The sequence below is a fragment of the Natator depressus genome, chromosome 2 (genome assembly GCF_965152275.1).
Source record: "Natator depressus isolate rNatDep1 chromosome 2, rNatDep2.hap1, whole genome shotgun sequence".
NCBI classification, from domain to species: domain Eukaryota; kingdom Metazoa; phylum Chordata; order Testudines; family Cheloniidae; genus Natator; species Natator depressus.
Genome location: NC_134235.1, coordinates 21,456,012 through 21,473,858, shown reverse-complemented (window position 1 = coordinate 21,473,858; position 17,847 = coordinate 21,456,012). Strand labels below are relative to the sequence as shown.

Below are 17,847 nucleotides of genomic sequence, written 5' to 3'. Positions count from 1 at the left end.
AATCAGCATGGCTCAGCTGTTGCCCAGGGTAAAACATTGTGAATCAGCTAATGAAATTATTCATCTATTCATTTGCCTGAACACGTTAATAATTATGTGCCAAGGATTCATCAACTGTCTTGTTTCTTTCAAGATAAGCTGCTGCCATTCATACAATGCCACAGCCCCTTGCTCTCCCTAATGCCTTCAGAAACGCCCCGTTAAACTTGCCACATACATCATGTTGGGAAAGCAGTTCATGAGAAAAACAATTGTACCTATCCCTTGCCACTGGCACCATATGCAAAGTTACCTGACCCTGCCTGGGACCAGACGCTGGAGCATTCCATTGGACATTGTACCTTACTAACCCACAAATGTCTCCCTGTTTTCACCCAAGCAAGCTAATAGCAAGGTTGCCATTTCTCCCTGTAATTTGAACCTCAGCCATGGCCCTGTATCAGATGTTTCTCCTCTCTCCTTAACCAAATAGTTCCCACTAGTCACAAACTGGATTGTTTTCTGTAAAGTGTTTCCAATGTGCTTGGTGTTGTACACAGCACAAAATGTCAACAAATGTAATTGCTGGATCTCAGGAAGTGGTCTGCTGGGAACCACTAACTGGCAGCCACATCACTAACTCAGAAACTTATGTGGCCCCAATCACTGTAGTGTCTGAGCATTTCAGAGGTTTTAGTAACTGACATAGAATCATAGAATATCAGGGTTGGAAGGGACCTCAGGAGATCATCTAGTCCAACCCCCTCCTCAAAGCAGGACCAATCCCCAATTTTTGCCCAAGATCCCTAAATGGAAACACTAAAGGATTGAACTCACAACCCTGGGTTTAGCAGGCCAATGCTCAAACCACTGAGCTATCCCTCCCCCTTGTTTGAAAAACCCTAGATGAGATTTGCACACCTTGCTTCCATTTTCTGGTTTAACATATAGATTGGAGACATTTTTGTTCAGTGCTGCTGCTGTTTTAAATGGGATCCAAGTTTTGCAACAATGACTCTTTGCTCTCAGATACCATGATGATAGATAATATAGGAATGGACTTTAATACAAAACATCAATCCCCCGTGCCATCTAGTTCCCTGGACAGAATTCATCCTCAGCATATGCTTATAATTGGAAGAGGTAACTTGTATGGTTGGTTAGCTGTTCATACATCCAGACCATCTGGGGTTACACTTCAACATCATCTTCCAGACACCTAACAACTAATGAAGCCTGACTGAAGTATGTGGTTTCAGATAAATTACTTCTGCTCTTGTTTCAAATTTTATCTGGTTCTCTGAAGCAATTGAAGGAAAACTGAAATATCTGGTCTGATTATAAGACTCCTTGGTGTTCAAAATGTTGGAAGCAACTATCGGTATATCTACACAGCAGTCAGGGATATGACTGTGGCATGTGTAGACATACCCAAGCCAGTTTTACTCTAGCTGTTACGTTTTCATAGCGGACAAACCGAGAAATTAGATAAAAATATAAAATACTCTTGCTAGAAAGTTACAATATAACACTACTTTATTTCTTATAATTTAGAATGATATTGCAAAAGAACCCCAAAACAGAGAGAGACAAAGTAGGCTGCTCCCTAAAATAAAGAGGCATAACTCACCCCGTCTTACTCTAGGCAGCTGGCTTCCAACTGATTCTGATTGTAAGTTTCCCAGCAGAGCTCCCTAGCCTGCAAACAGAACCAGGAAACTCCATATTGATCAAGTGACAGTTTGCAATTCCAACACAATCCTCCGTACAACACACTCGCTAGCTTGAATAACGATAGAAATGAAGCTGGAGCAGCACAGGCCGCATCATGGTCTGTACAAGCCTGCCCAAGACCCTGGGTATATACTCAAGGGGCAAGCCTGAACAGCTAGTGCCCGTGTTGTCACGACTTCATTGTTATTGTCATTTGAGCTAGTTAGAGCAAAGCTAGCTTGGATTTGTCCGTACATGCTGTAGCCATGCTTCTGATTACAGTGAAGACACACCCTAAGAAGAGTTCTGTGTCGCTTGAAAGCTTGTCTCTCTCACCGACAGAAGTTGGTCCTATAAAAGATATTACCTCACCCACCTTGTCTATTTAAAGGGAAGTCCAGCTGACTGGTTTGGGCAGTATTTCTTTGATGGACAAGACCTTGAAACACAGTCTAAAAGTTAAGGAGCCAACGATGTGACAAGCCGTGAAGTGGTAAGTCCAGAACATGTGCATAGAGTAAAAGCGTATCATTACAAAACACTTACACTGATCAGCGCGTCATTCCGGACTCTACCCTTTCGCCTCAGATGGCCTGATTTAGCAAAGCACCGAAGCAAATGAGGCTAATTAACTTTAAGCACACGTTTAAGTTCATTGCTGATTCATGGCCATATTTCTTAGGGCTAGTCTACACTACCGCACTACACTGGCACAGCTGCATGGATGCCGCTGTTGCGCACCTGGTGAAGACACACTATGCCAGTGGGAGAGTACGCTCTTGGCAGCATAATTACTCCACCTCAACGAGACGTGGAAACTATGTAGACACAACTTTAAGTCGATGTAACTTATGTCGCTCAGGAGGGTGGCTTTTTCACACCCCTGAGTGACGTAACCTATATCAACTTAAGCAGTAGTATAGACAATCCCTTAGACATCCCATAGTGGGGCAGCTGCTCCACTCCTGGAAACAGGGGTTAAAAGCAGCCACAGCTGTGGCCAGCTCAATAAGGGCCCAGCTGGTCCTTATAAGAGGGCTGTGGGCCAGGAACTGAAGGAGTCTCTCTCCAGCCCTGGAGGGAGAAGGGCTAGCTGCTTGAGAGGAAGGTACCTGAACTGGAGCAGTGCTGGGGAATAGGGCAAGGAGCTGGGGAGCTGCAGCCTGGTAAAACCCCAGGCTGCAGGCCTTGTTGGAGGTCTACAGAGGTACTGGGGCTGCAGAGATACAGCCTGGGAATAGGCAAAGGCAGCAGGTCCTATCCCCTTGCCAATGACGAGTGGCCATTACAGACTGCAGTCTGCCCCCAGTGAAAGGGGGCGAGATGATGACTGGCAGTAGCCACTGAGGCATGGTGGGGATAGAGGGTTGAGGGTTCCCTGAGAGGGGAGACCCAGAGTGTAGGGGTACTGCTGGGGCAGAACCCCGAGGAAAAGGGCACTGGGGTCCAGGAGGGACACGGGGCCTGAGGCAAATGAGACACTGGCCAGCAGAGGGCGCTCAGAGGCTGAAGAGCTAATTCCCAAGATGACCAGCAGGAGATGCTGCACCAGTGGGTCTTCGCTTCACTACACATCCATTTCTGTTCAGCTTTAAGATCATACATTAGGTGCCTACAGGGAGGGTATTAGGACTCTCACTTTTTAATTGAAACATCATTTGACAGGTTTCAGAGTAGCAGCCGTGTTAGTCTGTATCCGCAAAAAGAAAAGGACTTGTGGCACCTTAGAGACTAACAAATTTATTTGAGCATAAGTTTTCGTGAGCTACAGCTCACTTCATCGAGTTATTATTAGACTTATTTCAGATATTTGTGAAATATTTATGTAGTGTCCCACAAAGTATTAATAGCAAAGAGACTGCTCATAAATAAGTGCTCATCAGTGTAAGTAAAGGCTCCACAATCTGGCCCATTACTTGCTTTGTAGCATTTTATTTACATTATCAGAATCGCTTAAAAGAGCTGCGGCCTGAACCACAACTGTTTACAAGGCAGTGAACAACAGAAAGAGGTTTACCTGTAAAAGCATAAGATGTCAGTCAAGATCATTTTGGTTCAGGCACTTTTTCTAATCTCACCTCTGGACAATGCTTGTCTTCTGCTACCTGTACTTAGGTGTCCTGTTTTGTAGATACAAAGTAAGCCTTTTCTTTTTAAAGTATAAAACAACTGAGGATCCATGTAGAAAATGCAAATTTAAGACACTTACAGCTCCTTAAAATGATTTAAAATGTACATGGTGCATTTACTTTGCTGTCATCTCTATCAATTTAACTGTGATTTATACCCATAATGGATTCTGATTTTGTACAATTAACTTCAAACAACCAGCAGGTTTTTTACTTAATAATCTGTAGGGCAGCAAGAGAGAGTTTTAGATAAATCTTTATAATAGGTGTGTGTGGAACAAAGAATAAATCCAATAGCAGTATAAAATCAGTTTTTTAATCTATCCTGCAAGAAGAAATGAGGATAAAAAGTTATTCAGACTGAACTACAAAATAGCTGAAGACTAAACTGAGCCCAAGCCAGCATTATGTGTTTGACCTTGCTGTACTGAAATTTTCTTGCATTGTGGAATGTAACGCCAGAGGAGACTGTTTCAATCATGCTGTCAAAGTGCTGCTTAAAAGCTGCCAAAGGCAATGGTGCAGAGAAGACCCAATATCAAACTGAAAAAGCCAGGAGATAGTCACACTCCGTTACCAGTATATTAGAATTTTACCTCAACAAAATGGCACTGGAATCTATTTGGTTTCCTCATGATTACTTTCTGTTGGCAAAACCAGAGCCAAAATTTTAAATCATCAACCTCTAAAAGACTACGGAAGACAATGCGGAACCTTTCAAATTATATTAATAATGGCATCCGATGAAGTGAGCTGTAGCTCACGAAAGCTTATGGTCAAATAAATTTGTTAGTCTCTAAAGTGCCACAAGTACTCCTTTTCTTTTTGTGAATATAGACTAACAAGGCTGCTACTCTGAAACCTACCATTAAATTACACAGTGTCTCTACATGAAAGGGAATTCTCACAGAACCACTTTCTTTCGAGATACAGCTCCTTTCACTCCCCCTTGAACAGCTAAGTTTCTCATCAGCTGTTATGGAACTTCTAGAACCAAAACACAGGTTTAGTGGAAAAGCAAAGTTTCTGTCCCTTCTGCAGGGACAGCAGAGAAATTCTGCGATAGGGGTGGGAGATGGGATGTCTTCAGCCACTGATGATTGTCCCATCTGGGAAAAGAAAGCTGCATAAGAAGGGTGAGCACTTTGGTAGTGTTTGCACTAGGAAGTGAAGTGGAAAGGAAGCAGATTTTCTCTGAGATGAGACAATGCAACACTGAAAGTGATTTGCAAACTATCTTAGCACTGAAAAACTCTGGCTGCAAGAACCCATCTTGCTTTTTTGGCTGCAAGAAGCCATTTATTTGGAGTCATTCATTTGGCTGAAGAAGGATGAGTTAGCCTATGGCATCTGGAAAATGTGCACTTTGCCTATCTAGTATTTTAAACCATACCTTTAACCATGAGAGCTGAGGCATTTCATGGGCCAGGTCAGTCCCTGACATGGCTAATAAGCAGGTTGGCCACAGCATAACATCAGATAAAAGGTTCAAAAGCACCTTAGTTTCTTAGGGCCCAAGTTACTTAAGTCTTTCTGAAAACATCACTCATCCCTTACTGATGTAAGCCCTGTGGCCTCAAGCCTGTGGTGTTTGTTAGAATCTTAAGAGGAACCCCTTAGATTCCTGAACCCCTTAGATTCCTTTTCGCTGCTGCTGACAAGACCTGACAGAAGGATGATGCATAGAGCTTGATTTTTTTTGTCCAGGAACAAAGACCCTATACAGCTTTAAAATAAAGAGCCGTCACCAGGAACATTTTGAAATTCTTGTTAAGAAAATGCAGAAATGAATATTTTCATCTGCATAAATAGCTTATTTAAAAAAACCAACCAATTTAATAATTTTGACAAAGAAAACTTTGGAGAGAATCAGACAGACAAATTCTAAGCAATAGCTAAGGACTTTAGGAGTTTTCATACCAAATCACCATTTCCTGAGGGATAAAATTTTGAAGAGCCAATAAATTCTGTTCAGGTAGCTGAGGAACTAAACTTTCTATGAAGCTGGTCGGTGAACCCAACAAAATCAAATCTTGCCCCAACAACACGGAAGTAGCTGTGCATGTGGGCTGTTTTCTCTTTACTTTTAATGGAAGTAAAAGTAATAAACTTTTAATGGAATAAAATAATAATAAACATGTAACCTGACGTGGGTTGGAAAGACAGAGGTAAGTCAAAGTGTTTAACGATAACTCTTATCTGTGTTATTAACCAAGAAAACCAGATCAGCAATCATTAGCCATAGTATTTTTTTATATTTGAAGTTTAACGAGTATAATAGCTGGGCTCCTGCTGAGCTGTGGGGATTGAAAAGACGACAGCAGAACCACAGCAGTTCTGATTTAAATGATAAATCTCATAAGAGCTCTGCTATGGCCCTGAATGTTGTGCTGTTGGCTGAGTCATTTGAAATGAATGTACAAAATCCAGCAGTGTTATTGATGATTTAGATTGTGCCATAGGAGGGTATGGTGCTTTACAAACATAAGAAAAGAACTTTATGAACATCAGGGCTGGATCCTGAAATGCTCGTTGCCTGTTTGCATGTGGAGCCCCACTGAGGTCAATGGGGTTTTGTGCAAGAGCAGGGGTTTTGCTGACAGAAGCCCATTGCAGGTTCGGTGCATAAGGGTTCACTGCAGAAGGGCACACTAGATGATCACAGTGGTGGTTCCTTCTGTCTTTATAAGCTATGAATCCTGAAACACTTTGGTGACATGCTGTCTCCATTGAAGTCAGTGGAAGCTTTGCCATTAACCACAGTGGGGCCAGGATTTCATCCATGGATTTTAGTGGGAGTAATTCCAGTGAGGACTAGCCACACGAATAAAGAGCTGCAGGGACTAGACACCACTACATTGCAGGGGGTGGAAAAGGTGTGGATATAAAACAAGGAGAAAGAAAAAAATGAATAATAGTTAATGGATGAAAAAAAAAATGACATTTCTGCCCAAAAATTGTGCACCTACTCTGGTTAGAAACAACACCAGAAAATTACTGTTGAAGTGGTAGAAAAACATTTCTAATTGATTTCAGTTGATTTTGTACATTTGTCAGCACTTTGTATATAGTCAGACAGTTAGGGTCTTCCTTGCTGCAAAGACCCATCTAACCATGTAAAGGGGAGCAGAAACCCCCTCCACAATTTAGTTTAAGGAATTGTTTCATAAAATCATGACATAGTGGGCCAGATCCTCATCTAGTGTAAATCCATGTAGACATCAGTGGAACCCAACACTATTAACACCAACTGAGGATTTGGCCCACCATGTAAAGAAGTTTTAAGTAACCTGGCAGATAAATATATCACTTCCCCACAAATTCCACTAATCTGGGATGCAGGAAGGGCAATATTCATTCTTTGTCCCATGGCAGGTGCCTCTAGAAACACAAGATGTTTTCCACTAGACAGGAGATATTCCCACTGTGATACCCAATTCTAGCTTTGAGCCTTGAGATGTTCTGAGATATTGGACTTCCGAGCGAGAACATTTTTGTTTAGGCAAAAAAAGTTATGTAAGATTTTTACCAGTTTTTTAAATCTATGACTTATATTTTTTCTTCCCCTCTTAAGGCTTTACAGTTGGACTCTTGGGAGCTAAGGAACCCTGGTTTTGTAAACTGAGGGATATGAAATATAGATTCAATAAAATATTGTAAGACTCCCATTTCTAAAATAGATTTTCTGTAAGATGTGGTATATACAGAATGCATGGTGATGCAGGAGGAAGGTTTTTCTGACACTTGTTTAGGAACAGCTGCACAATTCACTTGTGGCTTCGCCCTCCTGTGAGTAATGCACCCATCCTGAACTCATGCCCTTAAAACCTTTATAATCACATCATCATGTACTCTCTATGTACTATAGAGAGCACTACCACTGCTGCCTATAGTTAAAATTGTCTGATATTTTCAGTTACTAGATCCTGTTTTGCATTGCTTGTAACTTTGCTAAACTTGAACCATGCTAGGTGTCTGCATCAGATTGAGGTTTTTTGAAAGCTCTGCTGAAATGGCTCCACCATTTCTGACAATGAGATTATGGAAAAATACATCATTTTGCCCACGTTCAAAAATTCTTACAACCACTTCACTGTCCCCATTCAATTGCCTAAAACATAAGAGCATTCACCAGCCACCTCGACAGCATCAAAGAATGATTCAATTATCAGCTCAGCAGGGGCAGAATGACAGTTGAAGGTGCTTTTGATAGACTGAAGGGACGCTGGTGTTGTTTACTTGCCAGATTAGATCTCAGTGAGAAAATATCCCAATGATTATGCAGGCACAACAGACAGCTATAACATCTGTGAAGCAAAGAGGGAGAAGTTGCCGCTGGGGTCAGGGCCAGATTTCCAATTAGGCACAGTAGGCAGGTGCCTAGGAGCACCAGCATTTTAGGGGTGCCTAAAAGTTAAATGTGAGTTAAAAGTTTCATTTTTTTACAGAAAACACGAAGATCAGCTGTAGTCGGTGCGGGGGGAGGGGAGTGCTGAAGATGCTGTGCCTAGGGGCACGTAAGGTGTAAATCTGGACCTGGCTGGGGTGGACGGTGATGTGGAACAGATGTCTGCTGAGCTTGAACAGCTGGACATAAGGGCTATCAGTAGAGCTCAGCGAGGAGCTATCTGGCTCAGGGAAGCTTTGAAAGAGCACTTTAATAGGGAGTCACAGTAATGTGTTGTTCTGTTCCATGCTCCATCTGGTCCTGCAGTCTGAGGGTCTGTTAGGAATTGCGTGGTGCTCGCAGCACATCTTGAACTGTAACACTGACAATGCACATATTAATGTAGTGGTATGTGCTATACATTTTTGATTAAGACACTGTGTGTTTGTGTGTCACTGATTGTGTTCCCTGCTTTCACTGCCACCACGCATTATGCAGCATCTGTTGGGAACTAATAAAAATGAATTATTTTCCAAACAAAAGAATTTTACTGACTAATGAAAACACCTCAAAAAATTCTGCAAAGGTCAAAAGTAAATACATTAAAATCATAATAAATTTGAGACAGAGCATAAAGAAGAGGAAGGAACATTCATGTGCATTTTAGCTATGCATACATCCACTGTGGCTCTCACAGATCAGTGTATATGAAGCTGTGGTTGTCCTTACTGTCCCTTGGTGTGGAGTGGTAGGAGTAGGGATGTGGCCCCTGATGCCATGTTGAGTGCTGAGGTGGAGCATAGGGAGATGATGTGCTGCAGTTCTCCATGGCCTGGAAAGAGAGAAAAGCCCAGGATTACAGGCCTTGTAGGTCCACAAGAGTCTGCAACATCTGGCCTTCGTGCATCTGAAGAAGTGGTGTTTTACCCATGAAAGCTTATGCTTAGTCTTTAAGGTGTCACCAGACTTGTTGTTTTTGTGGATACAGACTAACACGGCTACCCCCTGATACTTGCAATATCTGTGTTTGCTGCCAGAGAATCCCCATTATGTCCTGGTGCATCTCCCTCTCCTCTCCCTGCTGGGCCTTTCTCCTGTCCACTCTTTCCCTCTCCATGTAGTCTGTGATATTCATTCTCCAAACCCTCTGTTCATGGTCTGATGCACCACTGGCTTGCAGCATCTCACAGAACAGATCACCCTGAGGGCTCTTCTTTCTCCTCCGTATCTGGCTCAGGTGTTCCGCTTGTGTGGAAACGAAAACCCTCGAGGCCGCAACTGCAGCAGCTACAGATACAACACTCAGAAATTCCATTGTCAGTATGGTCATAATGGAAATCAAAAGTTAAGGTTCAGAACCCCCTTCCCTTGCTCCCCTAAAGTTTTAAGCAAGATGTGCTTATTGACACTTCTGCTTCACACTGGTTGTGCAGGGCACCACTCACAGCACCAGCCCTGGTAAGTATGGCTCACCAGGGGTGAGGGAAATGAAGGAATTCTTTGGCTGCATGAAACTAGATGGGAGCATACAGCAATGGCACTGAATCCTGGCACCATTTTCCACAGCCAGTGGTGATTTTAGCTGATACCTGACTCCTGAGAATAACAAAGGCACAGAGAACACAACTGCTGGCGTCCTGAAACTGCCCAGGCCCCTATGCAGCTAGCCTGAGCACTGCAATGGTGCCTGCTGAAGTTATCACTGACTAGCATGGAAAAGTGTCCTGCTGTGGAAGAAGAAATAAGGCAGCCATCCCTTGAAACCTTTAGGAAAGGACTGCAGAGTACCACCATGAAAGTTTCATTGAGATCTCTCAGGAGAATTCAAGTGACATCCTGGTGTCTACAAACAAAGTGCTCCTCATGGCCTCTCCACAAACTCTACAGGGGAATGAAAACCAAATAATTCTACCTCTCTTTGCTGTATCTTTTCTAGTATGAGTAAATTCATGTGACTTTCATAGCTGTGTCCTGCTAAGTTGGGGGTGTCATCACTCTAATGGGAAATAAATTTACACACTTCCCCAAGGTTCCTTCCTCTGCACTAGTCTCATCCATGCTTATCTCCTGCGACTGACTCGACAGCAATGGAGTCTCAAACAGGTCCTGGCTCGCAACATAGCTGGGCCTCCCCCGGTCGCAAATCCCATCCCCTCTGCCTCCTCCACACATAGGTGCTGGAATTAGGGGTGCTGAGGGTGCTGCTACCCCCCCTGGCTTGAAGTGTTTTCCATTATATACAGGGCTTACAGTATGGTTCAGCACCCCCACTATAAAAATAGTCCCAGCACCCCACCTCCACATCTTCCTCATCCTCGCTGTTCATGGCTGGAGGCTGTGACTCAAGCTTCTGGAGGTATCCCTGCTGGCGGTGGGGTCTCCCCCAGGTACAACATGCAGCTCGTTGTAAATGCCGCAGATCTGCAGCTTGGCACCAGATTGATTGTTGGCCTCTCTGACTTTCTGATATGCCTGCTGCAGTTCCTTTGCTTGTATGTGACACTGCTGCTGATCCTTTTCATACTCCTCCTTCTGCATCCTCTGTTCAATCTGCCTATAGATGTTGATGTTTCTATGGCTGGTCCATAGCTGTGCTTGCACAGCCTATTCTCCCCACAGGCCCAGGATGTGATGGTGCCCCCCATAAGGCTTTATGGAGATATGCTTATGAATGTATATATGCCATAACTAGAATATGTTTTATGCTACATCTGCCATGTAGCATATCTCTGTAGAGGTTATGATCTACTGAGTCTATTAATCCTATTTGTATGCATGTGTCATTTTTGTATTCGAAGTTATGAATATTGGCTGTGTACTGGCTTGATTTTTAAGTAAACTTTGTAAAGCATTTGGTCAGCTTCTTGAAAAAGGAATGTGCAAATCAAGAAGCACTTAAAGTACAATGGATCTTGGAATGCTCCAATCCATATAAGAAGTCTACATGAGGACATTCAAGGTAGCATGTGACCCATGGCTGCTACCTGGTAAGAAACTGTGAGCCATGGATGGACATGTGACTTACCCAGGTGACTCTAGAACTCCATCTTGGAGCTGGACTTTGCATAGGAGAGAGGAGGGGGTCTCTACCAAAAGAGAAAGTCTATTTAAGCTCATGGGAGACCCCTCCATTTTGTCTTCAACTGGCTAAGGAGATAGCCTCTGCACCCCCCAAGGATACCTAAAAGAAACTGGAACAAAAGACAGTAACTACAGAGGGTGTGAGTGATTACTGGACCCAGACTAGAAGGAGATTAGTCTGTAAAAGGAAGCTTACTGGAACTGGTCAGGTTTTGTCTGTATTTAGTTTTATTAGACATAGACTTGCAGGTTTTATTTTATTTTGCTTGGTAATTCACTTTGTTCTGTCTGTTACTACTTGGAACCACTTAAATCCTACTTTCTGTATTTAATAAAATCACTTTTTACTTATTAATTAACCCAGAGTATGTATTAATACTTGGGGGAGCAAACAGCTGTGCATCTCTCTCTGTCAGTGTTATAGAGGGCAAACAATTTATGAGTTTACCCCGTGTAAGCTTTATACAGGGTAAAACGGATTTATTTACGGTTTGGACCCCATTGGGAGTTGGGCATCTGAGTGTTAAAGACAGGCACACTTCTGTAAGCTGCTTTCAGTTAAGCCTACAGCTGTCAGGGGATGTGGTTCAGACCTGGGTCTGGGTTTACAGCAGGCTAGTGGGTCTGGCTCAAACCAGGCAGGGCACTGAAGTCCTAAGCTGACTGGGCAAGAAAGCAGGAGCAGAAGTAGTCTTGGCACATCAGGTGGCAGCTCCTAGAGGTTTTTCTGTGATCCAACCCATCACACAGGAGATCAAGTATCTCCTGTCTACTCCAGGCCAGAGCACTTCTGGAGTACATAGCTGGCAGGGTCATCTGGGCAGTTTCACACAACACTGGAGAACTGCTAATGCTCACCAAGATGTACAATCAGGAAAGGGCATTTCAAAAATTCACAGGGTTTTAAAGGGGATGGGGGTGAACTTCTGATCTCTGTGACCCCTGTGCATGGAGTTCACAATGGTGACCGAAGCAGTCAGTATCAGGCATATGGGACAGCTGCTGGAGGACTGTCACAGTTGATATAGGTGATGCAATATCTACACTCGCATTGTTTTAACCTCAGTACATTGACCATGGCTCAACACCGCTCAGGGAGGTGGTGTTACTATGTCAGCATAAAGAAGAGCTTACATCAGTGGGAGACAAATTTTAGTGTACTCAGACACATGCAAATCTAGGTCAATGCAAGGCGGCTTACACTGACCCAACTTTGTAGTGTGGACCAGTCCTCAGTTTCTATTCTGTGTTGTTTTTCTTTTCTCTCTCTCTCACACGCACACACACACACACTGCTCAGCAAAACCCCTCTCCCTGCACTCAGTCCAAATCCCTGTGCAGGTTCACAACACTTTTGTCTTAGGTGAGGGGAGGTCTGTGATTAATTTATCCCAATAGTTATGTCAATTGAAGGCTGTGTTCACACCCAATCTCAAAGAGGTTTGAGCATAAGCTTTTGTGAGCTACAGCTCACTTATATGTTAGTCTCTAAGGTGCCACAAGTACTCCTTTTCTTTTTGTGGATACAGACTAACATGGGCTGCTACTCTGAAACCTGTCAAAGAGGTTTGTTATCCATGCAGTCACCAAGACTTCTCAGCGTAACAGTTGTATCTGATGGGTTTATTAGTGTTTTACAATTAGTTGCATTCCCTTATCTTTTTGACATAGCAGATGGCCTGGGAGGCTTTCCTTACCTAGTACAATAGAGCATTTATTGAGATTCACAGCCTTGCTACATTATGGGGCATTCAATTCACCACATTAACCGCCAGGTTCAGTCAAACAAGCTATTGGGCTCAATACATAGGTAAATGGATGAAATTCTATGGCTTGCATTATACAGAAGGACAGAGGATCTAGTGATCCTTCTGGCCTTAAAAATCTCTGAATAAACCATAGTCAGAAGATCAAATAGACCGCACATTAGCCAGCCTCTGTACACACTATATTTATAATAAATCCTTTTAAAATGAATGCTTTCAACTGAACAAAAATATTCTTTAACAGAAGAGCTGGTTGGGAACTGACATTTTCTTTAGTTCCCAACAGTTCCCACAAGAAATTCTGACATTTAAAATAATAATAATAATAATAATAATTCCAGTTTGAAATGAAAGTCTGAAATTTTGAAATTTGCTATGACATGAAACATTCTGAAAAACATTTTGTTTCAGTCAAAACATTTGTTGTGTCGTTTTGATTCATTTCATTTAGATGTTTACATTATAATATAACATGTATATTCATATTTTAAAATTAATAGTTTATACAGTAAGTCAAAATGAAACACACATCTAAAAAATGTGTATACTTGTTGCTATTGAAAAATTGTCAAAAATCAACACATTCCCAAACATTTCAATTTTGATGAAACTGCACTGTTTTCAGTGGAAAACTGTTGGCAAAAAATTTTGAATAGCTCTAGTTATAATTATAGATATCTACAAATTGCTGTAAGGAATACATTAAAAGAATAAATTTAAGTACCTACATCTATTAATTTACTGCCATATTCACCAGTATGAAGTGGCTGCTTTGTGGTTCTCCAGAATGGATGAACTGGATCGTACCAGTGAAATCAACCAATCATTTTCAAGAATTCACTGAAGCAACTTCCCATATATTAGTTACAAGAACATTTCAATGTCTGTCCCAAGGGCTAGGCTGCTAAGCAGCCATGAAGCAACTAGCACTGTAATCCCCAGGGAATTGTCTAGTTAGAGCCAGGAGACTGCTTTCTCTTCCAAAGCGAATGTAGAGTGATACGATTCATGCATTATTGACTTCTGAAGCTTTGCCTCACCATTTACTATTCACTTTTTCAGATTTATGCAAAAAATAAAGAGTCACCTACCCAAGACTTTAGGCATCTCTGCCATAAGTTACAAAAACAAGTATAATTAAGCTGCTGATAGAACACCAGACTCCCTACCCCCACAAGTCAGATTCCCCTCCCAACCTACCGCATATAGACAGACACGACTTGCAGTGTGCCCTGACAGCCAGTAGGCTCTGGGTTTTTCAGCTATATTACACATGAACAAAGCATTTCTTTTTTGTCTTGTACAGTGTCAAAGACATTCTGTGCTCCAGAGAGCTTGCCGTCTCAAACACATATAGAAAAATCTCTCTGCATCTGACTCCCTGGCTTCTTCTCCATGGCCTAGTACTCATAATCCTAAGCAAGCCATTGAGCCTTATAGTTTACCTGTTGTTAATTCTTCTTCTTCCTGAGGAGGCATTATACTTCCACATTGTGTATGCACAGATCACTGGGCATGTGTTTTCATAAGCAAAGAGCTGTGTAGGGATAGTTTTAAAGAATTAAAATTAGCTTAAATTTGGTTCAGAAAAATAATATATTTGCTTTACCTTTTGTGGCTAGCAAGGACAAGGCCCCAGATCAGCAAGCAAAGGAAGGCCATGAGAATAATTAGTGGTATTTGTTATTACTTGCAGTGTAGAAAGGATGTATGCTTCAAAAAGTAATTCATAAAATTAAAAGCTGCAGTAACAAGAAAAAGGAAAACTGTCTGAAAAGAAACATTGTTCTGCTGGTAAGCAAGGCAGGGGAAGGCTTGGAGGAAGGAAAGTAGAAGGATAAACTGCTTCAAACTGGACTGACTGCTTATTTTGAGGCTGTTGGGCATGTTTAGAGCAATTGTGTAAAATATCATTTGGCCTTTGGACTTAATAAAGGAATTCATGGTTAAATTGGTGTCTGGTGGTCTCCCACATTAACATTAATAATTTCAATTATTAATAATTCCAATATTTCTGGCAACCATGAAGGGACCCCTGACATTAATTTCAGTTGCTCTGAACCCACATAGTGAAGAGGTAGTGACCTATCCTTTGGGGCCACTATAATTTCTCTCCTAAAGAGAGGTTTCAGAGTAGCAGCTGTGTTAATCTGTATTTGTAAAAAGAAAAGGAGGACTTGTGGCACCTTAGAGACTAATTTGAGCATAAGCTTTTGTGAGCTACAGCTCACTTCATCGGATGCATTCAGTGGAAAAACAAATACTCCTTTTCTTTCTCCTAAAGAGAAAATCCGTAACACAAGGGAAATGGAAGGTACTGTACCTTTGGATACCTAGATGGAAAGCTTGTTGGCAAAGCACAGTGGAAGACGCTGGAATGCCACAGATATTTTAAAAGCAAAAGGCCCATGGGTGATGAAGTGAGCTGTAGCTCACGAAAGCTTATGCTCAAATAAATTTGTTAGTCTCTAAGGTGCCACAAGTCCTCCTTTTCTTTTTGCGGATACAGACTAACACGGCTGCTACTCTGAAACATGACGACAATGTTAATACTGCCTTCTTAAACAATTCCAAAGTAAAGAAAGCACAGACAAAGGCAGCTGTGTTACAGAGATTGAATTTGGTGGCTAAATCTTTGCAAACAAAATGTGCCACCTTGAGGGATGAATGTAAAAAGCATAAAGAGCAAATTAAAGTCGTACACGAGGAAACAAACTACATGGAAAACATTCCTTGGAGGTCAGGGAGAAAACAGTGTCTGTTACCTACTTGCATAAATCCAAATAAAAAGCAGCAGTCCTTCAAGGACTGTACTGAGGCTGGTCTAAGCTAGAAAATTTATGATGACGTATCAACCTAGTCATGCATGTGTCTACATTAAAATTTGTCTCCACCAATGTGAATGCCCCGTTATGCCAACATAATAACGGCACCTCCCCTAGTGGCACTGAGCCATGGTTGATGTACTGAGGTTGACACAGTGCAAGTGTAGACACTGCATTACCTATGTTGATCTTAACAGTCCTCCGGCAGCTGTCCCACAATACCAGACACTGACAGCTGTGGTCACCATTGTGACCCCAGGGCAGTGGAGTTCACAGAGACTGGAAGTCCCGCCTCCCCTTTAAAGCCCAGTGAATTTTTGAAATTCCTTTTCCTGACAGCCCGGCTTGGCAAGCACACCTAGCAGCTTTCCACTGCTGAGTGCAACTGCCCAGCTGAGCATGCTGGCTACATGCTCCATACATGCTCCAGCCTGAAGTAGACAGGAGATATTGGATCTTCTGGGCCTGTGGGGAGAAGAGGCTGTCAGGCACAGCTCTGAACCAGCCCTGGAAACATGGACTTCTATGAGCAGATTGCTCAGGGGATGCAAGAAAAGGGGTATGACATGGACCAGCAACAGTGTCACATGAAAGCTAAGGAGCTGCAGCAGGCATGCCAGAAGGCCAGGGTGGCCAACAACCAATCCGTTGCAGAGCCACAGACCTGGCACTTTTACAAAGAGCTGCATGCCATACTCAGTGAAGACTCCATCACATACACGTAGCACTGTGGAGACCTCCAAGGAGTTTGAGTCACAGGCCCCTGCTGTGAACAGTGAGGAGGAGGTGGACGAGGAAGAGGAGGAGGATGGAGGAGAGGCGACTGGAGAATCCAGCTGTGCAGCAAGCCAGGATGCGTTCTTGACTCCACCACAGTCCAGACCATCCTACCAGTTGAGCCCCAGTGAGCCCAGTGCAGGCGGTGGTGTCCTCAAAGTAGCAGGAAAAGCTTTTGACTTTTCAATAATTTATTCATGTTAGAATACATATTGTACAACCAAGAGACATTGAGTTGTTATCTGCTTTTCATTCCCCTCTAAAGTTATGCAGGGGGACCCTGTGGAGCTAAAGTTAGGAAGGGGGACCCCGTGGAGCAGTTTGTTTATGTGCACCGGAATGTCCCTTGAATCCTCCTGAGAGATCTTGATGAAACTTTCATGTAGGTACTTTGCAATCCTCTGCTGAAGATTTCTAGGAAGGGCTGCCTTATTTCTTCCTCCGTGGCAGGACACTGTCCCATGCTAATCAGTGATTACCTCAGCAGACGCCATTGCAGTGCACAGGCTATCAGCATATGGGTCTGGGTGGCTTCGGGACACCAGCAGCAGCTGTGCTGTCTCTGCCCCTGTTACCCTCATGAGTGAGAGATCAGCTAAAATCCCCACTGCCAGTGGAAAACAGTGCTAGGATTCAGTGCCATTGGGCTATACTACAAAATTCATGCAATTGAGCAATTCCCCCCTCATTTCCCTAACCCCCAGTGGTCCATACTTACCATGGCTGGTGTTGTGCTCAAGCAATCCCAAGCAGAGGTGAGAATGTAGTTAGAGGAGCAAGGGGAGTGAGTTCTGCATTGTAAATTTCACTTTCCATAGTGAATAGACTGACAAGGGTACCTCTGTGTTTTTTTATTTGCAGCTGCTGCCATTGCAGAAAAAAGAAGAGGACTTGGAATGACATGTTTAGTGAGATCCTACAAGCCAGTGCTGCATTAGACCGTGAGCACAGGGCCTGCAGGATGAACATTGCTGATCGCCTGGAAAAGGAAAGAGTGGAGAAGAGAAAGGCCCAGGAGTCCCAGTAGGAAAAGAAGAGGTAGATGAACCAGGGACATAATGGGGCTCCTCAGACAGCAAACACAGATGCTGCAGACTCTGGTTGACCTGCAGTTTCAGCAATCCCAGTCTCACCTACCTCTGCAAGTCCACTGAGAGCTCAATATCTGGACTTCCCTATACTCCCCTCAA

At 42.9% G+C, this 17,847-nt stretch overlaps 1 long non-coding RNA gene across 1 annotated transcript in view; it reads left to right on the top strand.

The window, feature by feature from the left end:
- LOC141982118 (uncharacterized) overlaps positions 1 to 17,644 on the top strand; it is a 43,381-nt gene extending 25,737 nt beyond the window's left edge. The window contains exons 2-3 of the long non-coding RNA XR_012637968.1: positions 2,084 to 2,185; positions 17,519 to 17,644. This is a non-coding gene — a long non-coding RNA (uncharacterized LOC141982118). The remainder of the gene's footprint in view (positions 1 to 2,083; positions 2,186 to 17,518) is intronic.
- Positions 17,645 to 17,847: the final 203 nt, after the last annotated feature.